The sequence below is a fragment of the Schistocerca nitens genome, chromosome 9 (assembly GCF_023898315.1).
Source record: "Schistocerca nitens isolate TAMUIC-IGC-003100 chromosome 9, iqSchNite1.1, whole genome shotgun sequence".
NCBI lineage: Eukaryota > Metazoa > Arthropoda > Insecta > Orthoptera > Acrididae > Schistocerca > Schistocerca nitens.
This window is the reverse complement of record NC_064622.1, coordinates 442427159-442441591: the sequence shown is the minus strand read 5'-3', so window position 1 is coordinate 442441591 and position 14433 is coordinate 442427159. Positions and strand designations below refer to the sequence as shown.

Here is a 14433-nt window from a genome sequence, read left to right as displayed (position 1 = left end):
TCCCCCAGGATCCCAACGTGGCCCGGGGTCCAGACGAAGGTCACTGAGCATTCACATTGTTCAAGGGCATACAAGGAATCCTGGATAGACATAATCAAGGGATGGCGAGGACAACGCTGGTCAGGAGCTTTCAAACTGCTCATGGAGTCGCTCCAGATGAGAAAGGCCTCACCGGTCCAGGAACTGATATGCTCAAGAGTGCCAGAGATGGCTACCAAATCTGCAGTGAAAGCACTACTGCCATACAGCAAGGAGCACAATTCAGTATGTCCTGCTTGAGTATAAGCAAAGCCTACATAACTGGCAAACATCGAGCCATCAAAACAGACTGCTGCTGAAACCGAAGGATGGAGAAAAATTGGTGGCGGAGGGCCTCGGGACGAACCAAGTCTTTCAGACCATGTGACAGGTCAAGCCGAAACTGTGGCCGAGGGATGTACCACAGGATGCAGATCCGAGTGGGTCAGGAGGGGAGGCGGTAGAGGGAACAACAGTTCAGAGAAGAGGGACCAGACACAGATTCCGATCACAATCCCTGATCTGGGCTGCCATTGCGAGAGATGGATTTCCATGTTTCGGAAGAGGAGACTGCAGTACAGTTGCTTAGGGGAACTTGGAACATTTGTAGAGCTTTTGCTGGCACCTGATCTGTAATGGAGGGACCACACCCTCCACGAGTAAGGCTGGTCACAGGGATGGTTTGAAAGGCTCCTGTCCCAAGTCAAACCCGCAGTGGTGTATCTGACCCAGTATCCACAATGCCGAGGGCAATGCTAAGCCATGTGCCAGATTCCCATAATCAAGACAGAACAGTATCAGGGCATTGTAAAGCCGCATAAGGATAGTACGATCTACAGACCAGCTGCTGTTATTCAGGCAACAAAGTCTGTTAAAGTGTAGCCAGCACTTTCGCTTAAGCTGGTGAAGATAATCGGAGACCAGTCCTAAAAAGTGACAAGTCTCCACTATACTGAGTAGCTGGTTGTTGAGTTAAAAGTTCTGGTTGTTGGTGTGTGTGGTGCTGTGTCAACAGAAGTGCATGACGTGAGTCTTGGTCGCTAAAAACTGAAAGCCATGGGTCAGGGTCCATGTCTGCACTTTTCGTATTCGTATGGTGCCTTGCAGTCGACATTCGCCAACACCCACACTAGAGGATCAATACTAGAGACAAAAGTCATCAGCATACGAGGAGGGTGATACTTAGTACTCCATAGCTGCTGCTAGACCACTGATGGCTACTAGAAAGCAAGGGACACTCACTCATTAAAATGTACCACAATATATTTCAAATGCTATTCACACAATCTGTCAATTGAATGGAATGGAATATCAACTTTAAGGAGTCCCTGGAAGAAGGTTTTGACATTGATGGCAGTTAGGTAACGATGATGTCATCTTTAAAATGGGAAGTTAACCCATTTCTTCCGCACTCACTAACACTATTGCGAATTTTGTGCCTTTGTCCATCAATCATGTTTGCTTTGTTTTTGTGACATTACGAAGGTTGCACAGAGGCTTCCACTTTTTACCTAGGATTAGGGACCTAAAAGTATATTTTTTCCAATGCACCTGCAGACAAATCCTGTGTGTGTCGAAATTTATTGATGATTAGGGAGCTTTTTGACTTAAATATTTGCTTTTGCAAAATCTTTTGTCAGTTTTTTTCTGAACTGGAAGTTACTTGTTTTCTTTTTGCTCTACTTAAGCTTCCAACAAATGAGAAACAGCAGCATTTTCCTACCAATGAACAGAGTGGTTATCTGATTTATGCTGTTACTCGACATTATTTTTCTTTTTGCACCCAATTTGAAAATTACAAAATGGGCAGAATATCGAGGTCACCCTTTTGTGGCAATTCATCACCCTTTTGTGGCAATTCATAACCTTCTGAGCCGTACTTGACAACACTACAGATAAAACCGATGAAGTACTTAGTGCAGAAATAGAACTGAAAATAACTCCACTCACACATTAGGGAAGACTTTCAGCATGGTTGAAATAGGTTGACAGAGTTTATTTTCCAGTCACTACAGTGCAGAGTTGGGCACTATGAAGTGGCAGTCGATCGAGAGCATAAACAAACTGAGATGACCACAGGAATCACTGATCCCTTCCGGTCTTGTGAGGGTTGTGATTGAAGCCAATGACTGACCAGGATTTTCACACATTTCAAAATACGAAAGGTAAACAACAAGCAACACACAACACACAACACAAACCATTTGGTAAGGACTACAATGCTGTTGCCTGCATACATCTGCAGTGCCATACAGGAGGACTCTAGCAGTAGCTGATGCAACCATAGCTCAAAACACCTAAATTACCACCATTAAAGCGTCTGCGTTCACTACGTTTACATGCAGGTCCCAAAACCAAATTTTGTAAATAGATTTCCCAATTCAGCTTCTGATTGGTCACATAAACACTCCAGTATTGATTCTAGAAATGTACATCTAATTGCCGCTATCAACATGCGCAACTGATTTTCGCTCACATGTCAATACGAAACCATTTTTGAAACATGTCGAGAATGGCAGGTTATGTCTTGTTAAAAACTTTTTACTAATGGACGGACCAAGTATGAAGTTGTCTACACCAAACATTTCATAAAATGCTAGGCTCCACTGCTGAGTCCAGGATGTATAAGCAGACAGGGAGGGGAATCACAGATTTTTCCCATATCTCCCGGTTAAAGATACATTTTCTCCTGGGCGAAAATACACTTTTTCCACGCTAAATGACAATATACTTTCCCTTGGAACTGTAAAACTTATCCTTTGAATTGATATGGTTTTATACAGCAGTGCAGAATTTCCCAGCATTTTAGAAAATGAAACATAGGGAGGGGGGGGTGAAAGGACATTTTAGAAAGATCTTTGATGTGCAACAACATGTACGCTGCGTATTTTCGTATCACGAAAGTATAAATTTGAATTCCACCAACAGGAAAAGTTCATGGTTTAAATTAATATACATAGTGTTGCTACAAGAAAAGTAAAGCTTTTGCATATAATATTTGTCTCTAAGATTAATAAGCTTCAAGAGAAGCTAAGCTTTCACATATAATGTGGATCTGTTTAGTTCAAATGGTTCAAATGGCTCGAAGCATTATGGGACTTAACATCTGAGGTCATCAGTCCCCTAGACGTAGAACTACTTAAACCTAACTAACCTAAGGACATCACACACATCCATGCCCAAGGCAGGATTCGAACCTGCAACCGTAGCAGCAGTGCGGTTTTGGACTGAAGCGCCTAGAACCGCTTGGCCAAAGTGGTCGGCTGATCTGTTTAGCGCATGTTACACTTTAAGATACATCACACAAACACGCCAGTAAAATTTTTAATACCAACATAAATCTCTGATCTTCTGGGCTCAAAATTCTTCTAACTGGTGCATCGTCAAAGAGCCGATTTTCAAAAGAGAGCAAACGCTCTGTGATTTAAGAAATTCATCGTACATAGTTCATATTGCGTAAAAGGAAATTTACTTTGAAAATAATAATTCGCAATATTTTCCCACAACCTGTTAGAAATAGATTCATTTCAGCAGTTACCAGAGAGTGCCAGATAAGAGGCGTCACCGCGCTTGTGCAGTTACGGTGACGTAGGAAGCCCATATGTTCGTACGTGTAAAACATTAAAAGATCTTACATTATGTCATAAAAGAAAGAAGACATCAGAGGATACTACAAGAGTGTTGGAATTTTGTGAACCATACTAAAATGCATAGTTTGCCTTACAGTGCACATTCGTGTGTCCAGATTCGCAATGATGTAGGCCTCGACCTGATATGAAGCTTTTCATTGTGGTTTCACATTTCATTCATACACTCCGGTTTCTCACGTGCGAGACCGAAAAGTAGTAGTACGAATTTTTGTATAAATTTGGAATCGTCATATTCTACCATAATTTGTGTGATGTCCCCGTTTCTTCTCCTTCGTTGTTCTAACAAAGTCTTATCACTAATTCTGTAACTATTCCTACCACTGTCAAAAATCAGTCTCCAGTTAACTTTACTAACCCTGCCACATTTACCGGTTTAGTTATCCAGCGATTATTCTCTGGTTAGACATTATTATGTGTTTGTACAATGAGTTTTCCCAGAATGGAACTTAAGTGGCTGCTAGCCGGGGACTACAACAGGCCATGTCTACTGTAGCGACCTGGCCAAAAATTTCTGTCAAAATTTGACTTTCTTGGATACACCGAGCAGGTAACTTGTTATCTTTCTTACCTATTATTCCTGTTAGTCGTTTATTTCCACTCTGGTAGTCTGAATCTATGAATTTCGCTAGTAATTAACGCTGAACATTCGCAAACCGAATCAACCACATAAACAAGCAGCAGTTGGCATTCACCGGTTCGGCTTCATTCTGCTCAGCTCATGTAGCCCCATCCCGTTTTGTCTGCAGGAAAAGTTTATTTTTAGATGTGATGAGGATTCCCCTGGCAAAGACATCACGTAAAATATGCACGCATTCAAAAATCAACTTATTATTCATTCAGAAATCAACTTAGAATGTGTTCAAAAACCAGCAGGGGTGCGTTTCAAAATCATATGAATAATCGATAGACCGGCATGCACTGGATGCTAGGTGCTTTGTGAAACAAGGTTTTCTTCCTCAAGAATATGAATTTGCCCCCTACTCCCGAAACTGCCACCCGTTTCAGATTTCCCAGTTTGCCCCCACCCCCCACTAGATCCGGACCTGCTGCGCACGCATGTGTCAGGCAGCTTGGGCGCTCCAGTAAAATTTTTCCGGGTACCATGTGGCTGGTTGCTGCTACTGCTGCTTACACAGCCAACAGCCACATTTCTGCAGCCAGAATTGGGAGAAGGTACTACTCAAAGGCGACTCAATTGCGTGTGTGCATGAGGCAGCTCGTAACTGATTAAATGAGTCTAATGTAAACAGTTGTGACATCATGCTCATCGGAGGCAATTTGTTGCTATGAAGCTTTGCATAGTCTTCCGAAAGCCTTCGACACATTTTGCTATTGACAGACGCTTGTACGAGCACTGTGTCATTTTATATGGCCCATCTCCTTTGCAATTTAAGTTTTTTTTTTTTTTTCGTTTTTCTCTCTCGTTCATGTTTTAATGCTGCAGTATTATTCTGCAGTAGTGGGATACAGTAATATTCTTTGTCAGAGTATCGGTTCTTACCAGTCAAATTACAAAAATTTAACTGAAAACTAAAACAACGAAAATTTCCCGGAATTCTAAAAAATTCCTGGGTTTTTCCTGGTTTTCCCCAGATCTCCTGGTTGTCCTGGGTCGTATACATCCTGTGAGTCCCATGCTGCATTACACGGCATGTAAAGAAACCATTCAACAACTCCCAATTGACGTGGCACCAAAGCATCAAGTGAACTGATACATCATTGCTTTCATGCACTTTCTGTTTTACAAACACATTCTTATGCATATTTTCTTTCCAAAATGGGGGTTCACCAAACGATATGCTATACCAGTAGCTATAAGTCTGTTACATTTTTGGCATTTACATGAAGATATGTTCATTTCAAACTGTATCTGATAAAATAGTTTGTCTGCATGCAGTTCTCTACGAAACACCATTTATTAGCCAATTTCGTGTTATCACACTCTGAGGCAGTATTTCCATCTATATTAACTTTTATCACAAAACTTTTTTTTTTTTTTTTTTTTCTCTCTCCTTTTTTCCCAGGTTCCTGCTGTTCTTCAACAAACGAACAGGAAAAATGATTTATGTTTTATAATACAGTGGAACCACACAGAGAGCATAATTTGTTCCAGACCCTTACTCGCAGTGCAAAACACCCATGAAGCAAAACAATTTGCCCATACAAATTAATGTAAAATACGATAATGAGTTCCATGCAGAAAACGTACTAAAAGTCTAAACTTATTCATGCCATTTCTTCAAAGAAATTGTACACACAGTATTATGTAATTTATTATCATGATGCATAACTAATTCTTTTTTACTACGAAGCTATATACAGTCATTTGTTTCTGCCAATGCTTCAACACATGGCAAAAATCCGCCACATCATTATCATCAAATAAATTTTTAGTGTACATAGGGGGTTGAGTTGATTTGGGGGAGGAGACCAAACTGATAGGTAATCGGTCTCATCAGATTAGGGAAGGATGGGGAAGAAAGTAGGCCATGCCCTTTTGAAGAACCATCCCGACATTTGCCTGAAGTGATTTAGGGAAATCACGGAAAACCTAAATCAGGCTGCCTGGATGCAGGATTGAACAATAGTCCTACGAAATGCGAGTCCTGTCTGCTAACCACTGTGCCACCTTGCTCGGTGTAGCATGCGTAGCATTTGCTTTATTGCGGCTATGATTTCCAATGTATGTTGCAACTGATTCCCATGCTTTCAGTCTCTCTCTTATTACACTAGAAGATGGCTGCTTTGCAGTTTCCTCCTCCCCCCCCTCCTCCTCTGAACTCTTCTCCACAACTTTCTGCTGTGAAACACACTGCAACTCCATAAGCTCTCTGTTGGTCATTTCCTGGCTGTGTTCTAACACAAGCTCATTGACACCATTGTTATCTACTTATAGTCCCATGCTCTTGACCAAAAGAACAATCTCGTTGACTACAGGCTCCAAAGGTATCAACTCAAATGCCACACTTGAGTCACATTCAACAATACACTCTGATCAAAGCTTCTTCCAAGCAGAAATGAGAATTGTCTCGGTAACCCCATCCCACGCCTTTTCGATCATCTTGATGCAGGCAATAATGTTGAAGTGATATTTCCAAAACACTCTGAGAGAGAGAGACTGGTAGATTCAGTCAACTGAAAGCAATACTTGAAAGAGTGCTTTAGTGTAGAGCTTCTTAAAGTCAGAAATAATCTGCTCGTCCACGGTCTGGAGTAATGGAGTGGTGTTGGAAGGCAGAAATTGGATCCTGATGAATTGAAATTCTTCAAGGAGGTGGTCTTGTAAGTATTGTCCATAACAAGCAAGGCATGGAATGACAGACTCATCTCGAGCAAATATTTTTTCACTGAAGGGCCAAACACTTCACTGATACAATCACAAAAAAGATCACACATCACTCAAGCATTGTTACTGGACTTTCACATCACATTTAACCTGTTGTTCTGGACATAACACTTCTTGAAGACTCGTGGAGTTTCTGAAATGATAAACAAGCAGCAGTTTAATTTTCACATCGCCACTTGCATTAACACAGAGTACCAGTGTGAGAAGGTCTTTCGTTGGCTTGTGACCCGGCAATGCATTCTCCTCTCCTGTTATACAGGTACACTTCAGCATCTTTTTCCAAAATAGACCCATCTCATCACAGTCAAAAACTTGTTGCAGCAGATAACCCTCAGACTCTATGAGCATCTTTATGTTTCTGATGACGTTCTCTGCTGCCTTTGTGTCGGAGCTGGCTGCTTTGCCATGCCTCACAATGCTGTGGATGTTGGTTCTTCTCTTAAAATTCTCAAACCACCCATGGCTTCCTTTAAAAACTTTTTCCACTGCTGATAATCCTGGCATGGTAAGGAGCAACCTTTTGACATCATCCAAAACACAAAACTGTTGTTTAGATACTCTAGACACTACCTTTGAAGCCTCTATGTCCTAAATCTTGTCCTTTTTCTTGAGGATAATTCAAATAGTTGATGTATACAGATTGTGTGTGCATGCTAAATCAGCAATGCTCACACCATGTTCGCATTTCTCAGTGATTATGTTTCATTTATAAAGTCATTTTCTTTCTCTTATGGTCAGAAGATTTCTATGATTTCAGAATATGGTTTAGGATTACTTCTGACAAGAAATTAAACTGATATCTAACGGTAAACATTAAATAAATAAACTAGAGTACCTCCAGTGGTCACAGGTTCCTTTTGCTGTCGTAACATCATCACATGTATACTGCCACGTTGTTGTTGTTGTGGTCTTCAGTCCTGAGTCTGGTTTGATGCAGCTCTCCATGCTACTCTATCCTGTGCAAGCTTCTTCATCTCCCAGTACCTACTGCAACCTACATCCTTCTGAATCTGCTTAGTGTATTCATCTCTTGGTCTCCCTCTACGATTTTTACCCTCCACGCTGCCCTCCAATGCTAAATTTGTGATCCCTTGATGCCTCAAAACATGTCCTACCAACCGATCCCTTCTTCTAGTCAAGTTGTGCCACAAACTTCTCTTCTCCCCAATCCTATTCAATACCTCCTCATTAGTTACATGATCTACCCACCTTATCTTCAGCATTCTTCTGTAGCACCACATTTCGAAAGCTTCTATTCTCTTCTTGTCCAAACTGGTTATCGTCCATGTTTCACTTCCATACATGGCTACACTCCATACAAATACTTTCAGAAACAACTTCCTGACACTCAAATCTATACTCGATGTTAACAAATTTCTCTTCTTCAGAAACGATTTCCTTGCCATTCCAGTCTACATTTTATATCCTCTCTACTTCGACCATCATCAGTTATTTTACTCCCTAAATAGCAAAACTCCTTTACTACATTAAGTGTCTCATTTCCTAATCTAATCCCCTCAGCATCACCCGATTTAATTTGACGACATTCCATTATCCTCGTTTTGCTTTTGTTGATGTTCATCTTATATCCTCCTTTCAAGACACTGTCCATTCCGTTCAACTGCTCTTCCAAGTCCTTTGCTGTCTCTGATAGAATTACAATGTCATCGGCGAACCTCAAAGTTTTTACTTCTTCTCCATGAATTTTAATACCTACTCCGAATTTTTCTTTTGTTTCCTTTACTGCTTGCTCAATATACAGATTGAATAACATCGGGGAGAGGCTACAACCCTGTCTCACTCCTTTCCCAACCACTGCTTCCCTTTCATGACCCTCGACTCTTATAACTGCCATCTGGTTTCTGTACAAATTGTAAATAGCCATTTGCTCCTTGTATTTTACCCCTGCCACCTTCAGAATTTGAAAGAGGGTATTCCAGTTAACATTGTCAAAAGCTTTCTCTAAGTCTACAAATACTAGAAACGTAGGGTTGCCTTTTCTTAATCTTTCTTCTAAGATAAGTCGTAAGGTTAGTATTGCCTCACGTGTTCCAACATTTCTACGGAATCCAAACTGATCTTCCCCGAGGTCCGCTTCTACCAGTTTTTCCATTCGTCTGTAAAGAATTCGTGTTAGTATTTTGCAGCTGTGACTTATTAAACTGATAGTTCGGTAATTTTCACATCTGTCAACACCTGCTTTCTTTGGGATTGGAATTATTATATTCTTCTTTAAGTCTGTGGGTATTTCGCCTGTCTCATACATCTTGCTCACCAGATGGTAGAGTTTTGTCATGACTGGTTCTCCCAAGGCCATCAGTAGTTCTAATGGAATGTTGTCTACTCCCGGGGCCTTGTTTCGACTCAGGTCTTTCAGTGCTCTGTCAAACTCTTCACGCAGTATCTTATCTCCCATTTCATCTTCATCTACATCCTCTTCCATTTCCATAATATTGTCCTCAAGTACATCGCCCTTGTATAAACCCCCTATATACTCCTTCCACCCTTCTGCCTTCCCTTCTTTGCTTAGAACTGGGTTGCCATCTGAGCTCTTGATGTTCATACAAGTGGTTCTCTTATCTCCAAAGGTCTCTTTAATTTTCCTGTAGGCAGTATCTATCTTACCCCTAGTGAGACAAGCCTCTAAATCCTTAGATTTGTCCTCTAGCCATCCCTGCTTAGCCATTTTGCACTTCCTGTCAATCTCATTTTTGAGACGTTTGTATTCCTTTTTGCCTGCTTCATTTACTGCATTTTTATATTTTCTCCTTTCATCAATTAAATTCAATATTTCTTCTGTTACCCAAGGATTTCTATTAGCCCTCGTCTTTTTACCTACTTGATCCTCTGCTGCCTTCACTACTTCATCCCTCAGAGCTACCCATTCTTCTTCTACTGTATTTCTTTCCCCCATTCCTGTCAATTGTTCCCTTATGCTCTCCCTGAAACTCTCTACAACCTCTGGTTCTTTCAGTTTATCCAGGTCCCATCTCCTTAAATTCCCACCTTTTTGCAGTTTCTTCAGTTTCAATCTGCAGTTCATAACCAATAGATTATGGTCAGAATCCACATCTGCCCCTGGAAATGTCTTACAATTTAAAACCTGGTTCCTAAATCTCTGTCTTACCATTATATAATCTATCTGATACCTTTTAGTTATCTCCAGGATTCTTCCAGGTATCCAACCTTCGTTTATGATTCTTGAACCAAGTGTTAGCTATGATTAAGTTATGCTCTGTGCAAAATTCTACAAGGCGGCTTCCTCTTTCATTTCTTCCCCCCAATCCATATTCACCTACTATGTTTCCTTCTCTCCCTTTTCCTACTGACGAATTCCAGTCACCCATGACTATTAAATTTTCGTCTCCCTTCACTACCTGAATAATTTCTTTTATCTCGTCATACATTTCATCTATTGCTTCATCATCTGCAGAGCTAGTTGGCATATAAACTTGTACTACTGTAGTAGGCATGGGCTTTGTGTCTTATCTTGGCCACAATAATGTGTTCACTATGCTGTTTGTAGTACCTAACCCGCACTCCTATTTTTTTAATTCATTATTAAACCTACTCCTGCATTACCCCTATTTGATTTTGTATTTATAACCCTGTAATCACCTGACCAAAAGTCTTGTTCCTCCTGCCACCGAACTTCACTAATTCTCACTATATCTAACTTTAACCTATCCATTTCCCTTTTTAAATTTTCTAACCTACCTGCCCGATTAAGGGATCTGACATTCCACGCTCCGATCCGTAGAATGCCAGTTTTCTTTCTCCTGATAACGACGTCCTCTTGAGTAGTCCCCGCCCGGAGATCCGAATGGGGGACTATTTTACCTCCGGAATATTTTACCCAAGAGGACGCCATCATCATTTAATCATACAGTAAAGCTGCATGCCCTCGGGAAAAATTACGGCTGTAGTTTCCCCTTGCTTTCAGCCGTTCGCAGTACCATCACAGCAAGGCCGTTTTGGTTAATGTTACAAGGCCAGATCAGTCAATCATCCAGACTGTTGCCCCTGCAGCTACTGAAAAGGTTGCTGCCCCTCTTCAGGAACCACATGTTTGTCTGGCCTCTCAACAGATACCCCTCCGTTGTTGTTGCACCTACGGTACGGCCATCTGTATCGCTGAGGCGCACAAGCCTCCCCACCAACGGCAAGGTCCATGGTGCATGGGGGAAGTATACTGCCACATTTGTAAACAAATATGGCATCTGGAATCAGCTGGGTGCAAGGTTCGTATAGCAGAAGAGAAGACATAATCACAAAGTGCAAAGAATATACATCGTAACAACATTTTTACGGAATAATTGTTTAAAGCATTTGGAGGTGTTTGTTTTGAGGTGTCGAATATATGTGTGTGTACTTCAGGTGGTATATAAATCCAATATTGACATGTAAAAACAGATAAACATTTGTACTCATTTATACAATCTGGTGAAATGTTAAAATGGCTTAAACTTCATACTTGTTAATAACAATTAGGTGAAATGTTACAGACTTGAATTACAATGATCATATTGGCTACAGCAGTAAAATCATACATAGATGACACTTTTTTTATTGGGATTAATAAACAGATGTGAGGGGCTGGAGGCAGAAGGAGAAGAAGAGAGAGAGAAAGTGTGTGTGTGTGTGTGTGTGTGTGTGTGTGTGTGTGTGAGGGAGAGGAAGGAGTGATTATATGAGAGCAAACATTTACACAGCAAGGAGTCTTAAGATTACATGTTGCATAGACAGCTAATATATGCAGCATGTAATCTTAAGACTCCTTACCATGTAAATGTTTGCTCTCATATAATCACTCTTCCCCCCCCCCCCCCTTCGTATATACCACCTGAAGTACACACACATATATTCGACACCTCAAAACAAACACATCCAAATGCTTTAAACAATTATTTTGTAATAATGTCTTCTGCTATACGAACCTTGCACCCAGCTGATTCCAGACGCCATATTTGTTTAAAATGTGGCAGTATACATGTGATGTGTTACAACAGCAAAAGGAACCTGTGACCACTGGAGGTACTCAAGTTTACTTATTTAATGTTTACCATTAGATACCAGTTGAATTTCTTGTCAAAAGTAATCCTGAACCATATTCTGAAATAGTGTCTTGTTTCTCCACTAGGCAGTGCCGCAAGTTCCTCCAAAAATCGTAACACAACACACACACACACACACACACACACACACACACAAATGTAATACTAACTAATGTAAATCCTCCCGATGATGGAGGTTTAAACCTTCGAAACACGTTGTGGAAATAAATAAAACGGTGACGGGTAACAGTAAACTTGTTGTTTAATTTAATATTCAAGCAGTTATTAATTAATTTCTATCTCCCCAGATATACCTATTGACTCAGTTAGAAATAAAGAAATACATGTTTCAGCATTTTTTGAAATTTAACCCTAAAGAAGTAAAACAGTGAGCGAAAGCTTTTTATTAATAAATTATTAAAGATCTACTAAACTATTTTTAAAGTTTGAGCAATGAAAATTGGTATTTGACTTCTCAGTTAGAAATAAAAAAAAATACATGTTTCAGTATTTTTGGAAATTTAATCCCTAAGGGGTTGTTTTATAAAATATTTCATTATGAAAGCACTTTTAAAGCTATACAATAGTATGGGAAGGAAAGCTGCTACTCACCATATAGTGGAGATGCTGAGTCGCAGATAGGCACTACAAAAAGACTCTCACAATTAAAGCTTTCAGCCATTAAGGCCTTCGTAAACAATAGACACACATACGTACTCACACACACTCGCGCAAATGCAACTCACACAAACGATTGCAGTCTCAGGTCTGAGACTGCAATCAGATATGACAGTGCATATGTGTGTCTACTGTTGACAAAGTCCTTAATGGCCAAAAGCTTTGATTGTGATAGTCTTTTTTTGTTGTGGCAATCCGAGACTCAGCATCTCCACTATAAGGTGAGTAGCAACTTTCCTTCTCATAATATTGTTACATTCCATCCTGGATTTTCCATTGTTTGACTTTTAAAACTAAATCTATGAAAATGTGTATTTGGCTTCTCCATTAGAAATAAAAAAAATACACATTACACTATATCTGGATACTCAATCCGTAAGGGGAAGAAAAGAGGGGAGGGGTGAAATGTTTTATGAAAATATTTAATTGCAAAAGCATTTTTAAAGTTGTCTCTATTATAATTGGTATTTATTTGGCTTCTCAGTTAGAAATAAAAAATGTTTCGCCATTTCTGGAAATTCAACTCCTAAGGGGGTGAAATAGGGTCTGAATGATTCACTGTTTCATTATCATCCGGCCATATGGCAAATGATATAAAATTTAAATCTGGAGAGTGTGCGGGTGTTACACCATTGGCATCATTTAAGAAGGGACTGTGCAAAATTACACTCCTAAGTGTGTGACATAAGGGATCTATGGCTTTCTGGAAACATGTCACTATTAAGGCAATTTTGAAGCTATTATTTAAAAATTTTTTGAAAGTAAATCTACAAAAATTGGTATTTCACTTCTATGGAAATATCACCACAAGAGTGCAAAAAGCATGATCAACAAAAGCCTTGGACTCCAGCTATCAGATATGCTTTTTGGTCAGAAGTACATCAGACAAAGACCATGCTTCTATGACCTTATTTAACATTAAAAAGTTTGGAAGCTGTTACAATTTGTGAACATAAAAATTCGATTACAAAAAAATGCCACTGTGTAGAACGTACAGTCTACGTAAGCTAGCAAGGACATAAACAGATAAAACAATTTTCATTAAAAAAAGTATTTCACAGTAAAAATGTGAGCTTCATTAAAGGAAAATAGAGTTTTTATGTCATTTGGTATGTAATATGAAAACAAACGCTGTTTGATTTGTCTTTGAGTATGTATTTTGTTGGGCAAATCCTGATGTTTCGAAATGCTGGGAAAAACACTTTACACTTTACCTATTCATTTATTTTCATTCATCAAATGTATTTGCTATTTTCGTCATTATATTTTAGAACATTTAATATGTGACACTGAAAACCGTTTGATTCACATTAACTTTACATGAAATAATTTGCTTCTGTCAGCAGAATTAACATTTTATCAAGCTGTGTTTGACCATTAGAAGTTAAGGTAATGTCATACTTTATACGACTACTACAGATCTCAGAGTAATTTCTATTTCAAGAAACACAGTTTCAATAAACTCAAATTTTATTCAGCCCTACAGATGGTGCACATCTGTTGCTTCATGTGTCTTGCTGATGGTTTGCAGAATAAAACTTTCAAGATTTCCTTCAGTGTAGTGTATGAGAGTAAGTAGTGGAGATAAGTGGCAAGTGATACGTGTCACATAAACATAGTGCACCATGAAATGATTTTTTAAAACATCAACTTGCGTCCTTTAGATTATAGTAAAACTCCTAATAGT

At 39.6% G+C, this 14433-nt stretch overlaps 1 protein-coding gene across 1 annotated transcript in view; it reads right to left on the bottom strand.

Moving 5' to 3' along the window:
* LOC126204306 (histone-lysine N-methyltransferase 2D-like) overlaps positions 1–14433 on the bottom strand; it is a 338750-nt gene that overhangs the window by 62871 nt on the left and 261446 nt on the right. The window lies entirely within an intron of this gene.